Genomic DNA, 15,740 nt, shown 5'->3' with positions numbered 1-15,740 from the left:
AGGTCCCATGACAGAGTGACATCGTCGCCCTCCAGAACGAAGAGTGAAGTTTTTCCAGTTGCTGCTGTGAAGACAGAAAGTGCGATGGACGACTTCAGTCCATCATACACGAACATCTCCAGCCTTGGTGGTGTTTGATCATCTTACCTGTGCAGGTCAGCAGAATCGGCATAAGAAAAAAAGAGTTTGTCTGACATGGTTTCGCTCGTGAAGAAAATTTACGAAGCCTCAAAAATTGAGTAATTCTCATCAGAAAACTTAAGGTCATGCTGTGGTTGAAGAATGAAGAAGTAACTCGAGGCTTGTCCTTCTTATGTGATCTCTGTGAACGAATGGGCAGCAACTCTCACTGCCATGACATTCTCTTCAAACTCTACTGGGTCTAAATGTTGGGTGAAAAATCCAGGAAGAGAGTACATCCAGGTTGAGTGTTTGATGATTTTCCCTGCACTCTTGCTGGTCCCGGACTTGTACAGTAACATCTCAGTACTAACAATGCAGTGCTGAGCTCTCTCCCTAGGACATGATCCGAGCATTCCACACCTGACATCACGTGATCGTCACATCTATCTCTTTCAATGTGGACTCCACTACTGTCAGATCTGTGTTGAAGGTTTTTGGCAGGACAAGAACATCTACAAGTGTCCTCAGTGCAGACAGAGCTTCAGAGAGAGACCTGCAGAAGAACATCCTCTTTTCAGAGTTAGTGGATAAGCTGAAGAAGACTGAGGTCGAGGGACAATCTAGCAGAGGATCCAGGAGAGAGAGAAAGAAGTGAAGCTGCTACAGCAGAAGAAGGAGAACATCAGATGTTCTGCTGATAAAGCAGTGAAGGACACTCAGGAGATGTCTGATGTGTTGCAGCAGATCAGATCTCAGCAACACACCGAGGACTTCGGGCACAGCTGGAGCAGGAGACCTCTGATCTGAAGAGTCACATCGTCTACCTCCAGAACTTGACCTCACCCTCAGAGGTCAGTTGGCTCTTAGGTCTACTTTTGAGAGCACGTCCTAAAAGGATTTTTCACAAACTAAGCACGTCTAGTCTGTATATGAAATAAGAACTTGTACATTTCTAATTTACACTGAACAGTAATTACTTACTAGTAGTAAAACGTTTCTGTCTGACCTCTCTCCGTGCTGGCTTTTTATTCCACATATCAGATGATGACATACTTGATTACAAACAGTTTGTTCATTTGTTGCTGGACACAGCCAGAAAAGACCTGTTTTCTGTTTGAGTCAGTGGGCTGCATGCTGAGTTGAGCTCCCTTATCTTGCTGAAGGTCACTGTATCTTAATGCACAAGCTGTCATTTCTCTGGAAAATAAACTCTAACTGGGCACATTCCTTCCAGCTCATCGTGAGTCGTAGCAAGCATGACTACATGTTTATTGTGATAAAACTATAAGCAACATAAATTCTTTAACAGTCTGTGGATCAGAATCTACTGATGGTTCCTGAACACGGTTCAGGACCAGAGGAGAGAAATCCTTCCAGACTGTTGCTCCTAAGCTTTGGAACCATCTCTGTGTTTGATGATCTACTGACTCCTTCAAGAAACATCTTAAGACATTCTTATATTTGCTTTTCCTTGATTTTTCTGTGTTTGTATTATGTGTCTGTGGCCTTTAAGTGTTTTTAAATGTATAGTTATTTTTAACTGTGTATTGTTTTTGTTTGTTCAAGCACTTTGTGACCCTTGTCTAGAAAAGGTGCTTTACAAATAACTATCACTTACTTACTTACTTACATACAGCTCCAGAGTCCAGGTCCAGCCTCTTCATGCTGGACTCTGTGTTGAGACCTTGCGTCTTTTTATGTTTGTCTTTCCCAACAAAATTAAAGACAGAACTAAATGATTCCAAACGTTTTTTAACTTTCTTGTCATCTATTATGTAAGTATTTTTCACAGATTAGTTAAAACAATTTTTTTTTTATATATATATAACATTTCTGTGACATTGTTGCTACAAGATTGTCTAATGTGTGGTTTAAGTGTTTTATCTGCGTGACTTTTTCCATGTGTGTGTTTGTGTATGTTTCTATATGTGTGTGCATTATTATGTGAAAAACAAGCTTACTATTACGTTAATACTTTGTGTGGTTTTATTATTATTCGATCTCTCTAGTAAATACAGAAGGTAAGATTATTCCCACGTTATAAAATCTAATTTGAAATAATTGTTTTCTCTAAACGCAACAATGAGGCGTTCAAGTGCTAATGAGCCTCAGGGTGAGCAGAGGTGGAGGTGCAGCTCTGGCTTGTAAGGAAATGACAACTTTACTGTAATCAATCATCTAGATTTAACACACGTTTCAAATAGTCACTTGATTAACTGATAATCTTTCATATTTAATTCAAATTAAATAATCCTATTCTTGCATTGCATTCACTGACTGCAACACAAGGCCGAGGTCAGAAACCCTCACACACAATCCCAGATTCCAAGAAGTCAGTGTGAACCTGTTTGAGAATTCACACTGAAAGACACAACAGTCCAGCAATTCGCTGGGAACCGATTCTCTGGAGAGGACAACAACTTTCGGTAAGTTTACACGTGCGACGGCCAAGGTAATAGATAATAGGTTTGTTACGTGATGGTGATTCTTGTTGCACGGTTCTGCCGATCAACACTGCTGAAGGGGTCTCTGTCCAGATTGCATTCAATTAGTTAAAATTGTTCATGTAGAAAACAGCTCGAGAATAAGGTACGACTGTGTTTTACTATCTCTCTGACATAGGTAGTAAATAGGAAGGGGTTAATTTTGTCTGCATGAAGTAGTATGAGTAAATTATAAATATCAAGTAAGATTTAAAGATGTATTGTTTCTCATTTGTCTAAAGAATGCGATGCTGTTCATATCTTTCCTATGTTGCAGGACGAGCTCAATGATGCACTGTTGACGGGGGAGTACGTCAACAACACCTCACACGAAGAGCCCACATCCAAGTCGCCGACAACGGGGCTGCTGCTTTCTTTTTACCTCGTTAAAGAGGTTTTTCAAAGCAGTGGATACTGGCTCCATATCAATATATATTTTATCAAAATCTCTACTTCAAAATAGACTTATTAGATTTGAGTTAGTTTGTGTGAATATGTTTGTTTTGATGTTTTGGCATTCTATTACTTCAGTTTTAATTCATAGCATAATTTGGAATTATTATTATTATTTTTTTTAAAAAATAGGATTTTTTCTTTTTTTCTGTGATTTGAGAGAAATGCTCATAATGTATAATTAGTTATAGTTTAGCATGTTTAGTTTATAATCAGATACGCAATTTTTTTGAAATCAGACTTGTCTTTGTTTTATTACATCATTAGTTCATGATGCAATCAGGGGGAATGTAAGGAAATTACAACTTTACTGTAATCAATCATCTAGATTTAACACACATTTCAAATAGTCACTTGATTAACTGATAATCTTTCATATTTAATTCATATTAAATAATCCTATTCTTGCATTGCATTCACTGACTGCAACACAAGGCCGAGGTCAGAAGAAGACAGTGTGAACCTGTTTGAGAATTCACACTGAAAGACACAACAGTCCAGCAATTCGCTGGGAACCGATTCTCTGGAGAGGACAACAACTTTCAGTAAGTTTCCATTACGATCACGTGCGACGGCCATCTTAGAATAGAGTGTTTACAGTTACTGACCAATCCTACATGTACAATTGACTAAAGGCGTTAACCTGAATATTCTACTATAAAGATCCACCATGTTGTGAGGTCTTTGCGTTCTGGCATTCGAAGACGTCTGCGATAGATCTCTCTGCTTGCTAGCGCCTGTGTTCACGTAAGTTTGTCTCTGACTTTTGCATAATTTACTAAACGAGCATTTTTCTTAAACTCATCCATGTGTCTGTCCTTCATTCCACCACCATGTACGAGGCTGGGGAGGGGTCGGTTCATCGGAACACAAAATCCCCAACAGGCTCCACAAACTTAAGGATACTTTTGGATACTCGTCGTTTCTCGGTGTGTCATTCTCTCACAAGTAAGTTTCATGTCAAATTCTTCATTTTATCCCTCGATGCTGTTCAAAAAAACAAGTTTGTGAGAGTTTAATTCAAACATTAGAGTTTTGGGGCCTGTGAAAAAACGTGCCTTGATAAAAACCTTCAACGTCCTCTTGAGTTCTGGACATTGTCAAAGTCGACAGTTCATTCCTAGTAGTTTAAAGTAGATTTAGTCTGTAACCAAATCAACGTTTGTTTTAAATTAAAAGTTTTTTTTAATTTATTTTTATTTCTCTTTAGAAATTTACCAATTCCCTAACGTTCTTCACTCACTAGTAGATTGACAAATACTTGTCTGTACTACTTTAATACTGATTAAAGAGTTTTCTTTGTATTCAGTTATTTCTAAATTTGCATTTCATGATATACAAAATATTAAGTTTTATCAACGATAATATTTTATTTTATTTATTTTCTAAACACTACTACCATCTGATGGACCTGTAGTATAACTACATCGCTTATTCTAAACAATACATTAAGTTGTTGTAGACGTAATAATGTCAGTTAATACTATTATTCTACGCAGACATAAACACAGACATATTCAGTGTGTACAAAAACACAACTGTTCCTTAATTCATATTAGCATACCATAATAATAAATAAATAAAACAAAATTCCGTAAATTAAGAACTTTATAATATGATAATTTGCCTTTGAGCTTAATCTCGCACTGAAACGCTCACAATACCGATGTTTATATAATAATATTGACAATATAATATTATTGAAGATTAAATGTTTTTATCCTCCATCTACATAACCATCATGATCTCTGACTCATTGTTGAATTCAATGTATACCTGTATTCATATATACATTTTGTGTGAATACATATAAAAATACCGATAGAATTCAATCATTTCTGATTTATTATTGCTGAAGCACATTCATATTTCTGTGTATTTATTTGTACATTTAATTGTTTATGTATTTCGTTATTTCAACATTTACTTTCTCACGTTTTTTTTAATTTCTGTTGCCCACTTTTCGATTCTATTTATTGTAACCAATTTTATATCTGAATAATTGGTTAAAGTTATGTCAATGAATCATGTACAGTTAAAAAAACGAATTAAAATATATAGATAAATAAATGTGTATGCATACAAAGGAGTAAAACGAAAACAAAAGTCGTTATTAATCCACCATTAATTTATACAATTAGTTATTTGTCTAAAGATTTATTTATAATTTTGTCGTTTAACGTCACTAATAATCAGTGATTTCTATTCGACGTGTCATGGTTGCGTCACAGTTGTAATTCCGTCTCGCACCGGCAGTGGGCAGTGGCGGTCTTTCTGTGATATAGCTCTTGAAGTAGCGCAGAGACAGAGGCCACGTGTTTACACATTGAGTCGCACTAGGCCTGACGTTTGGAGGATCGTTGTTGCAAATCACTCAACTCTGGTGGTTGTATTTCTACTAAAGCACTTCCTGTGTTGTTTCGTTAAATGTCAACGATGGCGTATAACAGACAGAATACGTTGTAAGGCTGATTTGCTGGGTTTGAGCTCCATGGCCTTCGATAGCTCAGTTGGTAGAGCGGAGGACTGTAGTGGTCTGCCTCAGGCATCCTTAGGTCGCTGGTTCAAATCCGGCTCGAAGGACTTTTTGTTTTGTTCAGCCACAGTTAATCTTCTTCCGTTTTATTGAGATACTCGATTGAATTATGCTTTTTGTGTTGATCAATCATGATAGTTATAGTCGTATAAACATAATAGTCGACAGTTACACGATAGATTCATGAAAGTAAAAATAAGAACAAAGTCTCTATAAAAGGAAAGTGCAAGATTACATCAATCTAAATCTAAAGATTAAGAACATGTAACAAAGACAAATGATACAAAGATTGACATAGAATAGAAAATCATGAGACTTTCACTCCAATTCTGCCCCCAAGCTCGAGTTTAAAACCCAGAAATAAGACATTTTGGCCAAACCAACACAAATAGTCGCCAATCAGTTAAAAACATCATACATAGACTTGTGTATATGATTTGCAATGTGGCGACCTCACCACCAGAGGGGGATTAGCTCAGATGGTAGAGCGCTCGCTTAGCATGCGAGAGGTAGCGGGATCGATGCCCGCATCCTCCAATATCTTTTGTGAACAGCATGTTCTTGGCTTTACAAACCCTGCTAAAGGAGCCTTTGATGTTCCATGATACTGTTTTGTTTCAAGTAGTACTGATAGAAACCAAATAGTCTTCTGAACCCTTCTACCGCTGAACTATGTTTATAAAGTGTAGTGGAGCTTTTGTCCACCAGAGGGGGATTAGCTCAGATGGTAGAGCGCTCGCTTAGCATGCGAGAGGTAGCGGGATCGATGCCCGCATCCTCCACTTTTTTTTTTTTCCTGCTGTGTTTAGTTCCAATCTTGTAAAAAAATCCAACTTCAGTTAAGACTTTAAAGTGTAATTTGATGTTCGTGACCAAGGATTAGTCATTAGTACCTGATGACAACTCTTTGGTTCTACCATTTTAGACACACATCCACTTTCTCTCTCTCTCTCTATGTCTCTCTCTCTCTCTCTCTCTGTCTCAGAGGCGTGTCATCTCAGCGGATAATGCAGACAGTTTTTCTGCTATGTTTGACCCTCTTTCGTTCAATGACTGCCCAAACGTGGACAGTTTGATTCACTGTTTCACTACTCATTGTGTTGAAATACTAGATCAGGTGGTACCTGTTAAATCGAACTTGAAAATTCAGAAAAAACTGTGCCCTTGGACAAATGAAGATCTCCTGAGTCTGAAGAGACTTTGTCAAAAGACTGAGTGTCTCTGGAAGTGATATTTCGTCACTTCGTCTTGCTCAGATGACGTCCTTCCTTGTAGGCTCTTTATCAAAGTATTTGATGTAATTGGCCCCTGGGTTACCGATATGGTGAACCTCCCCCTTTCCACAGGGGTTTTTCCCAATGTATTTAAGCATGCCATTGTGGAGCCTTTGCTCAAAAAGCCAGGCTTAGACCAGACTTACCTCAGTAATTTCAGGCCTATTTCTAAGCTCCCTTTCTTGTCCAAGATCTTGGAGAAGGTGCTGTCTGAGCAGCTGTCTTTGTTTCTGAATCAGAGCGACATCCATGAGAAGTTTTAGTCTGGCTTCCGTAAACATCACTCTACGCAGACAGCCTTACTGAAAGTGTCCAGTGACATCATGATGTCGGCTGATACAGGTAAATATACTGTTCTGGTTCTCTTGGATCTGTCCTCAGCCTTTGACACAGTTGATCACCAGATCCTGCTGAGGGATGAAGTAAGTAAGTAAGTAAGTAATATTTATTTATATAGCGCTTTTCTAGACCAGGGTCACAAAGCGCTTAAACAATCAAAACAATACTCAAAAAAGTATATACTTTAAAGATCAAGATAATACTGAGAACAACACAGGAGTTCCAGAAAATCAAGGAAAAGCCTGAACAAATACAAACGTCTTAAGATGTTTCTTAAAGGAGTCAGTAGACTCCATCAAGCGCAAAGAGAGAAGATTGTTCCAAAGCTTAGGAGCAACAGCCTGAAAAGATTTCTCTCCTCTGGTCCTGAACCGTGTGCGTGGAACCATAAGTAGATTATGATCCACAGACCTCAGAGCCCGAGCTGGGGTGTAAGGCTGGATCAGATCAGTGATGTAAGGAGGAGCCTGACCATTATTAACCCTGAAAGTAAGAACCAGAATTTTAAAGTTGATTCTGAAAGAAACTAGAAGCCAGTGAAGAGTTTTAAGGATCGGAAACTGTTGTCACAACATGATCTGGAACTCACATTTCTCCGATTGCCAGTTTCTTTCAGGATCAACTTTAAAATTCTGGTTCTTACCTCAGATCTAGTCATGGTCAGGCTCCTCCTAACATCACTGATCTGATCCAGCCTTACATCCCAGCTCGGGTTCTGAGGTCTGTGGACCCAGCCCACTCTGCTCCAAGACAAATTGACACAGATGTATGTGGACCCTGGTCTGGTCTCCTGGATTTCGGATTATCTTACTGATCGACCACAGTATGTCAGGCTAAAGGACATCACGTCTGACACTGTGGTGTGCAGTACAGGAGCTCCTCAGGGGACAGTACTGGCCCCTCTCCTCTTCACCATCTACACTTCAGACTTCTGCTACAACTCAGAGCTGAGTCTTGTCCAGAAGTATGCTGACGACACTGCCATTGTTGGATGCATCAGGGACAACAGTGAAGATGAGTATAGGAGTCTAATACGTGACTTTGTGGACTGGAGTGAGAGGAACCACTTGCAGCTGAACACCTCAAAGACCAAGGTGCTGGTCTTGGACTTCAGGAGGTCCAGGACAAAGCCACGTCCAGTGTCCATCAGAGGCGACGAGGTGGAGATAGTTGACAACTATAATTACCTCGGTGTGTGGCTGGACAGTAAACTGGACTGGTGCTGCAACACAGGCCATGTATATAAGAAAGGGCTGAGGAGGCTCCGATCATTTAACATCTGCAGAAAGCTCCTCTGCATGTTCTACCTGTCTGTGGTGGCCAGTGTCCTGTTTTATACTGTGGTGTGTTGGGGTGGGAATGTGTCCAAGAGGGGTGTCAACAGGTTGGACGGATTGATCAGAAAGGCTGGCTCTGTGGTTGGCATGAAGCTGGACTCACTGGTGACAGTTGCTGAGAGGAGATAATTGGACAAACTACTGTCCATCATTGATGATGATAGTCATCCTCTCAACACTGTCATCAGAAAAAACAAACATTTCCCCGAAAGAGACCTCCTGAGGGATCAATAAAGTTCTACCTAACCTATATTCTTTTGGAGATTGGCACTTTAAAATAAGCAGGAAAAGGAAGCATTCTGGAGGATGCGGGCATCGATCCCGCTACCTCTCGCATGCTAAGCGAGCCCTCTACCATCTGAGCTAATCCCCCTCTGGTGTTTGGTTGCTGAACTGCATGGTGTCATGGTAATTTGCGTTCAGGTATTCTTGTCCAGTGAAATTGGTACGATAAAGCAGCCTTCAATCTTACCTGGGTTTCCAGTGCCTGTACTGGGCGTACAACACCGAAGCCCTGTTTTCATTTGATCCTTAGACAGAGCCTCTTGGGTTCAGAAATGATTGCTCAGTTCATTTACAGTTTTTGTGCATCTTAACATCCTTGTTCCTTTGTGGCAATGCAATGTTGCTGTTAAGAACTGTTTGCTGTTCCACAATGTACAGTAGAAAGTGTTTTTCTGACAGTAAGACAAAGTTGTTCATCAGCTTTTTTGTTCAGATGCCCTTTTGGTTTAAATGTATGTGCTTGACTGCTTTGATCCAAAACATGCACTATTTCAGCATGTTGACAGCTGTGCTTTAAAGCATTGACTGTAGAAGGACCTGCCCCACCTTCTTGTGCCCCCCTCAGCTCCACACAACCACTCCCCAGCTTCACCTCACTCCAGGTACACAATGTACTTCGGAGGATTCGTCCAGGGAAGGCTGCTGGTCCTGACAAGGTGTCTGCTCGACTGCTAAAGACCTGCGCTGCTGAACTAGCTGAGCCGCTCCAGCATATTTTCAACCTCAGTCTACGGCTGGGGAAAGTTCCAACCCTGTGGAAGACTTCCTGAATCGTTCCAGTCCCGAAAAAGATCCGACCGAGCGTGCGGAACGATTACAGACCGGTGGCACTGACTTCGCAGCTGATGAACACTGGAGCGGCTGGTCCTCAAACATCTCAGGCCACGAGTCCAGCACGCGCAAGACCCCCTGCAGTTTGCCTACCGGCCAGCAGTTGGTGTAGAAGATGCCATTCTTCACCTCCTGCATCGGACCTACTCCCACCTGGATAAAGGAAGCGGTTCAGTGAGAATCCTGTTCCTGGACTTTTCTAGTGTCTTCAACACCATCCAGCCCACTCTGCTCCAGGACAAATTGACACAGATGTATGTGGACCCTGGTCTGGTCTCCTGGTTTTCGGATTATCCTACTGATCGACCACAGTATGTCAGGCTAAAGGACATCACGTCTGACACTGTGGTGTGCAGTACAGGAGCTCCTCAGGCGACAGTACTGGCCCCTCTCCTCTTCACCATCTACACTTCAGACTTCTGCTACAACTCAGACCTGAGTCTTGTCCAGAAGTATGCTGACGACACTGCCATTGTTGGATGCATCAGGGACAACAGTGAAGATGAGTATAGGAGTCTAATACGTGACTTTGTGGACTGGAGTGAGAGGAACCACTTGCAGCTGAACACCTCAAAGACCAAGGTGCTGGTCTTGGACTTCAGGAGGTCCAGGACAAAGCCACGTCCAGTGTCCATCAGAGGCGACGAGGTGGAGATAGTTGACAACTATAAGTACCTCGGTGTGTGGTTGGACAGTAAACTGGACTGGTGCTGCAACACAGGCCATGTATATAAGAAAGTTCAGAGTAGACTGTACTTTCTGAGGAGGCTCTGATCATTTAACATCTGCAGAAAGCTCCTCTACATGTTCTACCTGTCTGTGGTGGCCAGTGTCCTGTTTTATACTGTGGTGTGTTGGGGTGGGAATGTGTCCAAGAGGGGTGTCAACAGGTTGGACGGATTGATCAGAAAGGCTGGCTCTGTGGTTGGCATGAAGCTGGACTCACTGGTGACAGTTGCTGAGAGGAGATAATTGGACAAACTACTGTGCATCATGAATGATGATAGTCATCCTCTCAACACTGTCATCAGAAAAAAAAAATTTCCCGAAAGAGACCTCCTGAGGGATCAATAAAGTTCTACCTAACCTATATTCTTTTGGAGATCGACACTTAAAAATAAGGAGGAAAAGGGAGTGCTTTGGAGGATGCGGGCATCGATCCCGCTACCTCTCGCATGCTAAGCGAGCGCTCTACCATCTGAGCTAATCCCCCTCTGGCGGTTGGTTGCTGAACTGCATGGTGTCATGGACATTTGCGTTCAGGTATTCTTGTCCAGTGAAATTGGTACGATAAAGCAGCCTTCAATCTTACCTGGGTTTGCAGTAACATTTTTGAGCAACTTATTCTGTTCTTTGATCTAGAGTAGAAAGTTTGTGTTTCTGCCAGTAATACAAACTTATTGATCAGCTTTATAGTTCAGTAGCAAGTGACTTAACAGGGTCAAGAAATGAATTTGGTTCTTCTGTGCTACCGACCAATCACATCCCTCTGTCTGTATTTCTTTTGACCAATCACATCCCTCCCCCCAACAATCATGTTGGAACCAGCGCTAGCGATGCACACTTCCATACACATCTTGTGGGAAGCCTGATGCGATGGAGGAAGCAGCTCTGGTCCGCTCTCATGCCAGTGCTGTGAGAGAGTCGGTCGGATGGTGCAGCACAAAAACTGATATACACATCACTGCAGTTCTGGAAAGTACACAGGCAAGATACTATTTTTTATCTATTAATACTGTATTGTTTACTATTCCTGATTGTCACTGTCAAATTGTCCTTCATGCAGTCCAGATGCATACATTTGGGAAAATCGCAGGTCAGCACAACTGAAAGAAAAAGTCCTTCGAGCCGGATTTGAACCAGCGACCTAAGGATGTCTGATGTGACCACTACAGTCCTCCGCTCTACCAACTGAGCTATCGAAGGTCACATATCAAGTGATGTAACACAAAAACAATTTTTCGTCCTAGTCGTCGCTTGAGAGAAAAACACAGGAAATAGTTGAGTAAAAATAAAGGGCTCAGAGTTGAAAATTCACAATAAAAGCCCATAATAAGACTGGTTGGTCAACTAAGACCTCTTTAGACTTAGACTTAGACTGCACTTTATTGATCCCTTTGAGATGACACTCTCAGGGAAATTTCTGTTTTCCAGTAGCACAGAAGGAATAGAGAAAAACCAAGAAGCACACAAAAGAGGATGATAGCAATAGAAAAAAGTAACTGAATATAACGACAGTATAAACAAAATATAAATAAAATAAAATAAACTAAACAAAGTGACGTTACGTTATTTCAAAAGAAAGTGTCAGTGTGTAGTTAATCCACTGTAGAGGTGGAAGTGTCAGACTCCTTCCCCTCCGACTCCAGCCCCAAGCAACCTCCTCCCCCCAAGTGAGGAGTTGTACAGCCTGATGGCGTGAAAGACAAAGGAGTTTCTCAGTCTATTGGTCCTACACTTGGGGAGCAGAAGTCTCTGAGTGAACCGGCTCCTCTGGTTGGTGATGACAGTGTGCAGAGGGTGGCTGGTGTCATCCATGATGTCCATCAGTTTGTCCAGTGTCCTCTTCTCTGCCACCGACACCAGAGAGTCCAGTTTATTGCCAACCACAGAGCCTGCCCGCCTGATGAGTTTGTCCAGTCTGGATGAGTCCCTCTTGGATATGCTGCCCCCCCAGCATACCACGGTGTAAAAGAGGATGCTGCAGATTGATAAAACATCCGCAGTAGTTTGCTGCAGATGTTGAAGGACCGCAGTCTCCTTAGGAAATACATCCTGCTCTGGGTCTTTTTGTACTGGTGGTTGGTGTGTGTTGTCCAGTCCAATGTATTGTCCAACCACAGGCCAAGGTACTTGTAGGACTCCACTGCCTCCACCTCAGCTCCGTCTAAGACAACTGGTCGCGACCTTGGTCTGGACCTCCTAAAGTCAATAACCAGCTCCTTTGTCTTTGAGGTGTTAAGCTTTAGGTGGTTTGTGTGGCTCCATGCAGCGAAGTCATCCACCAGTCTCCTATACTCCTCCTCTCTGTCATCCCTGATGTACCCAACGATGGCTGTGTCATCTGCATACTTCTGTATGTAGCATAGCTCCGCGTTGTAGCAGAAGTCTGAGGTGTACAGGGTGAAGAGAACAGGAGCCAACACTGTGCCTTGGGGGGCTCCCGTGCTGCAGACCACCGTGTCAGACGTGGTGTTCTTTAGCCTGACGTACTGGGGCCTGCCAGTGAGGTAGTCAGAGATCCAGTCTACCAGAAAGGGGTCCACTCCCATCCCGCCCAGTTTGTCCCGTAGTAAGGTTGGCCGGATGGTATTGAAGGCACTAGAGAAGTCCAGGAAAAGAATCCTCACTGTGCCGCTTCCATTGTCCAGGTGGGAGTGGGCTCGGTGTAACATGTAGAGGATGACATCCTCGACAGTAACACCTGGCTGGTAGGCAAACTGAAGGTTGTCCTGGGCATGTTGTACCTGGGGTCTGAGGAGTTTGAGAAAGAGCCGCTCCATAGTCTTCATCAGATGTGAAGTGAGTGCCACTGGTCGGAAGTCATTTAGTTCGTTGGGCCGGTTCTTTTTCGGAACTGGGACGATGCATGATGTCTTCCAAATGGTGGGCACTCTCCTTAGCTTCAGGCTAAGGTTGAAGACGCGTTGGATTGGTTCACCCAGTTCAGTAGCACATGTGTTCAGTACCCCTGGACACACCTTGTCTGGGCCTGCTGCTTTTCTGGGTCGGATTTTCCTCAGCTGTCCTCTGACCTGGTCTGTGGTGAGGTGAGGCGAGGATTGTTTGGGAATAGGGGAGACGAGGTGGGGTGTTGAGGTGTCTGGGGGGAGGTGTGTTGAGGGAAGAAGGAGATCTGGCTGCCGTGGGGATGAGGGTGTGGGGAGCAGGGACTGATCAAAGCGGTTGAAGAAGGTGTTAAGTTCATTAGCCCTCTCAGTAGTCCCCCCTGTGGCTTTGGTCTTTGTGTTAAGACCAGTGATGGTCCTCACACCTTCCCAGACGTCCCTCATGTTGTTCTCCCTCAGCTTTTCTTCCACCTTCCTCCTGTAGGTGTCCTTAGCTTCCCTCACACAGAGTTTTACCTCCTGCTGTGCAGCCTTCATGGCCTCCTTGTCTCTGCTCCTGAAGGCAACTTTCTTCTTGTTGAGAACAGCCTTGACTTCTCGCGTAACCCAGGGCTTGTTATTAGGGTAGCAGCGAACAGTCCTGACAGGTGAGACCACGTCAGTGCAGAAGTTCAGGTAATCCGTCAGGCAGTGTGTCATCCCCTCTATATCCTCTCCATGCGGGTCCAGCAGCACATCCCAAACCGTGGTGTCAAAACAGTCTTTCAGGGCATTCTCCATCTCTGGGGACCACCTCCTGATGGATCGCGTTGTAGCAGGCAACTTTTGGACCAGGGGGGTGTACAAAGGCTGTAGGTGAACCAAGTTGTGATCAGACTTCCCTAGTGGGGGGAGGGGAGTCGCTCTGTATGCGTCTTTAACATTAACATACAGGAGATCTATTGTCCTGTTGTTCCGTGTGGGACAATCAACAACTTGATTAAACACAGCCAATGTACTGTCCAAAGTTACATGATTAAAGTCCCCAGAAATGATCATGAGTGCATCAGGGTGCTGTGTCTGAAGCCTGGATGTGACGGAGTGGATTTTCTCACAGGCAGTGGCTGCGTCAGTGTTTGGGGGAATGTAGACACAAAGTGTGATTATGTGACTGATTTCCCTCGGCAGATAATATGGCCGCAGGCTAACAGCTAGTAGCTCGAGATTACGGCAACATGAGACTTTCTTCGCAGAGATATGTCCAGGGTTACACCAACGATTGTTCACATACATGATGAGCCCCCCTCCCTTACTTTTTCCGCTCGCTTCCGTGTCTCTGTCGGCTCGCACGACAGTGAATCCCGGCAGGTCCACGTTAGCATCCGGAACGAGGTGGTTTAGCCATGACTCCGTGAAGATATACAAGCTGCACTCACGGTAGGTCAGCTGGTTGTTCAAAGCGTACAACTCGTCGAACTTGTTCGTCAGCGAGTTCACATTTCCCATCATGACGGATGGAATTGATGGCTTGTAGCGCCTCCGTTCTCCGCTGTCTCTGCTTTTAGCTTTGCAGCCCCGAGGTCTCTTCCTGAGTTCAGTGGGAATAGAGTGTTGTATCCCGAATCGTCCCTTTGTCCTCAGCTTCAGTAGTTCACCTCGAGTGTACACGAGGGGAATGACTTCTTGTTGAGTTCCAAAATTAAAAGTATCCATAGGATATATAAGGCACGCTATCCCTTAGTGGGAAAGTAAAAAAAAAAGTAGAGATAAACTAAATAAAAAGGGTAAAAGAAAGAGTTCGGGACCGGGAGCTACTGGAGAGGCAGCCGTCTCTCACAGCGCCAGAGGTGTGAAAGATTTAGATTGTTAATGTGTGAGCCTGAAGACTGTGTGACAGCAGCATGTAATGCAAATGGTTATATTTAGAAGACATGAAACAGCTTTCTTTGTACAACGAGATCAGGGGAGAGCGCGAACGCAGTCCCCCACTACCAGAAATTATGCAGTCGAGATTCCCACATTTGGGGAATTCGCAGGGGTCAGCACAACCTAAAGTGCAATGGCTGAGCCTCGCCCTGGGTGAACCACCTTCTTGATCATGGTATCTCCCCTGCCAGGTAAGTATGAGTTGTACACGCCTGCAGTACTGCAGTGACTCGTGAGCACAACACACACACTCGTGGAGAATAATACAATATAATAGTATTAATACAATCAAATGTTGTTCCTGAATAAAAGCTTCATTACATGTGCGAGAAAATGTACAAACTAAAGACGTTTAAACACATTTACCAGGAAGAATAAGAACTTTACCCAGGATGCATTGCAAGAACAGTGCATGGAGGAGCTCCCCTCCCCCCTCAGGAAAACAACAATCAACAGTCACTTAGCCAAGGTTGACACATCTTTAAAAGATGAAGAAATTGTACCAGCATCAGATACCTCTCACATGCTAAGCGAGCAGGATCAAGGATTCCTAGTTGTTGCTTGAGAGAACACCATCCATCCATCCATCGTCACCCGCTTATCCG

General features: G+C 43.2%; 1 protein-coding gene and 6 non-coding genes across 7 annotated transcripts in view; 4 read left to right on the top strand and 3 right to left on the bottom strand.

Annotated features, from left to right (window-relative positions):
* Positions 1–3,784: 3,784 nt before the first annotated feature.
* The window catches only part of LOC148067142 (E3 SUMO-protein ligase ZBED1-like), a 60,733-nt gene continuing 48,777 nt past the window's right edge, over positions 3,785–15,740 (top strand). Inside the window, exon 1 of the mRNA XM_087805750.1 lies at positions 3,785–4,007. The gene's annotated coding sequence lies outside the window, so the exon portion shown is untranslated. The remainder of the gene's footprint in view (positions 4,008–15,740) is intronic.
* On the top strand, positions 5,555–5,642 carry trnay-gua (transfer RNA tyrosine (anticodon GUA)). Its single transcript is given in 2 exon segments — positions 5,555–5,591; positions 5,607–5,642. It is a non-coding gene; the product is annotated as a tRNA-Tyr (tRNA).
* On the top strand, positions 6,060–6,132 carry trnaa-agc (transfer RNA alanine (anticodon AGC)). The gene has a single exon. It is a non-coding gene; the product is annotated as a tRNA-Ala (tRNA).
* trnaa-agc (transfer RNA alanine (anticodon AGC)) lies at positions 6,305–6,377 on the top strand. Its single transcript has one exon. It is a non-coding gene; the product is annotated as a tRNA-Ala (tRNA).
* On the bottom strand, positions 10,802–10,874 carry trnaa-agc (transfer RNA alanine (anticodon AGC)). The gene has a single exon. It is a non-coding gene; the product is annotated as a tRNA-Ala (tRNA).
* Positions 11,501–11,587, bottom strand: trnay-gua (transfer RNA tyrosine (anticodon GUA)). The gene is given in 2 exon segments: positions 11,501–11,536; positions 11,551–11,587. It is a non-coding gene; the product is annotated as a tRNA-Tyr (tRNA).
* On the bottom strand, positions 15,170–15,334 carry LOC148067163 (U1 spliceosomal RNA). The gene has a single exon (XR_015713273.1). It is a non-coding gene; the product is annotated as a U1 spliceosomal RNA (small nuclear RNA).

This window comes from Callionymus lyra, chromosome 13, assembly GCF_982586985.1.
Source record: "Callionymus lyra chromosome 13, fCalLyr1.hap1.1, whole genome shotgun sequence".
Lineage (NCBI taxonomy): Eukaryota > Metazoa > Chordata > Actinopteri > Syngnathiformes > Callionymidae > Callionymus > Callionymus lyra.
Note: the sequence above shows the minus strand (reverse complement) of the source record. Positions and strands in the feature narration are given on the sequence as shown.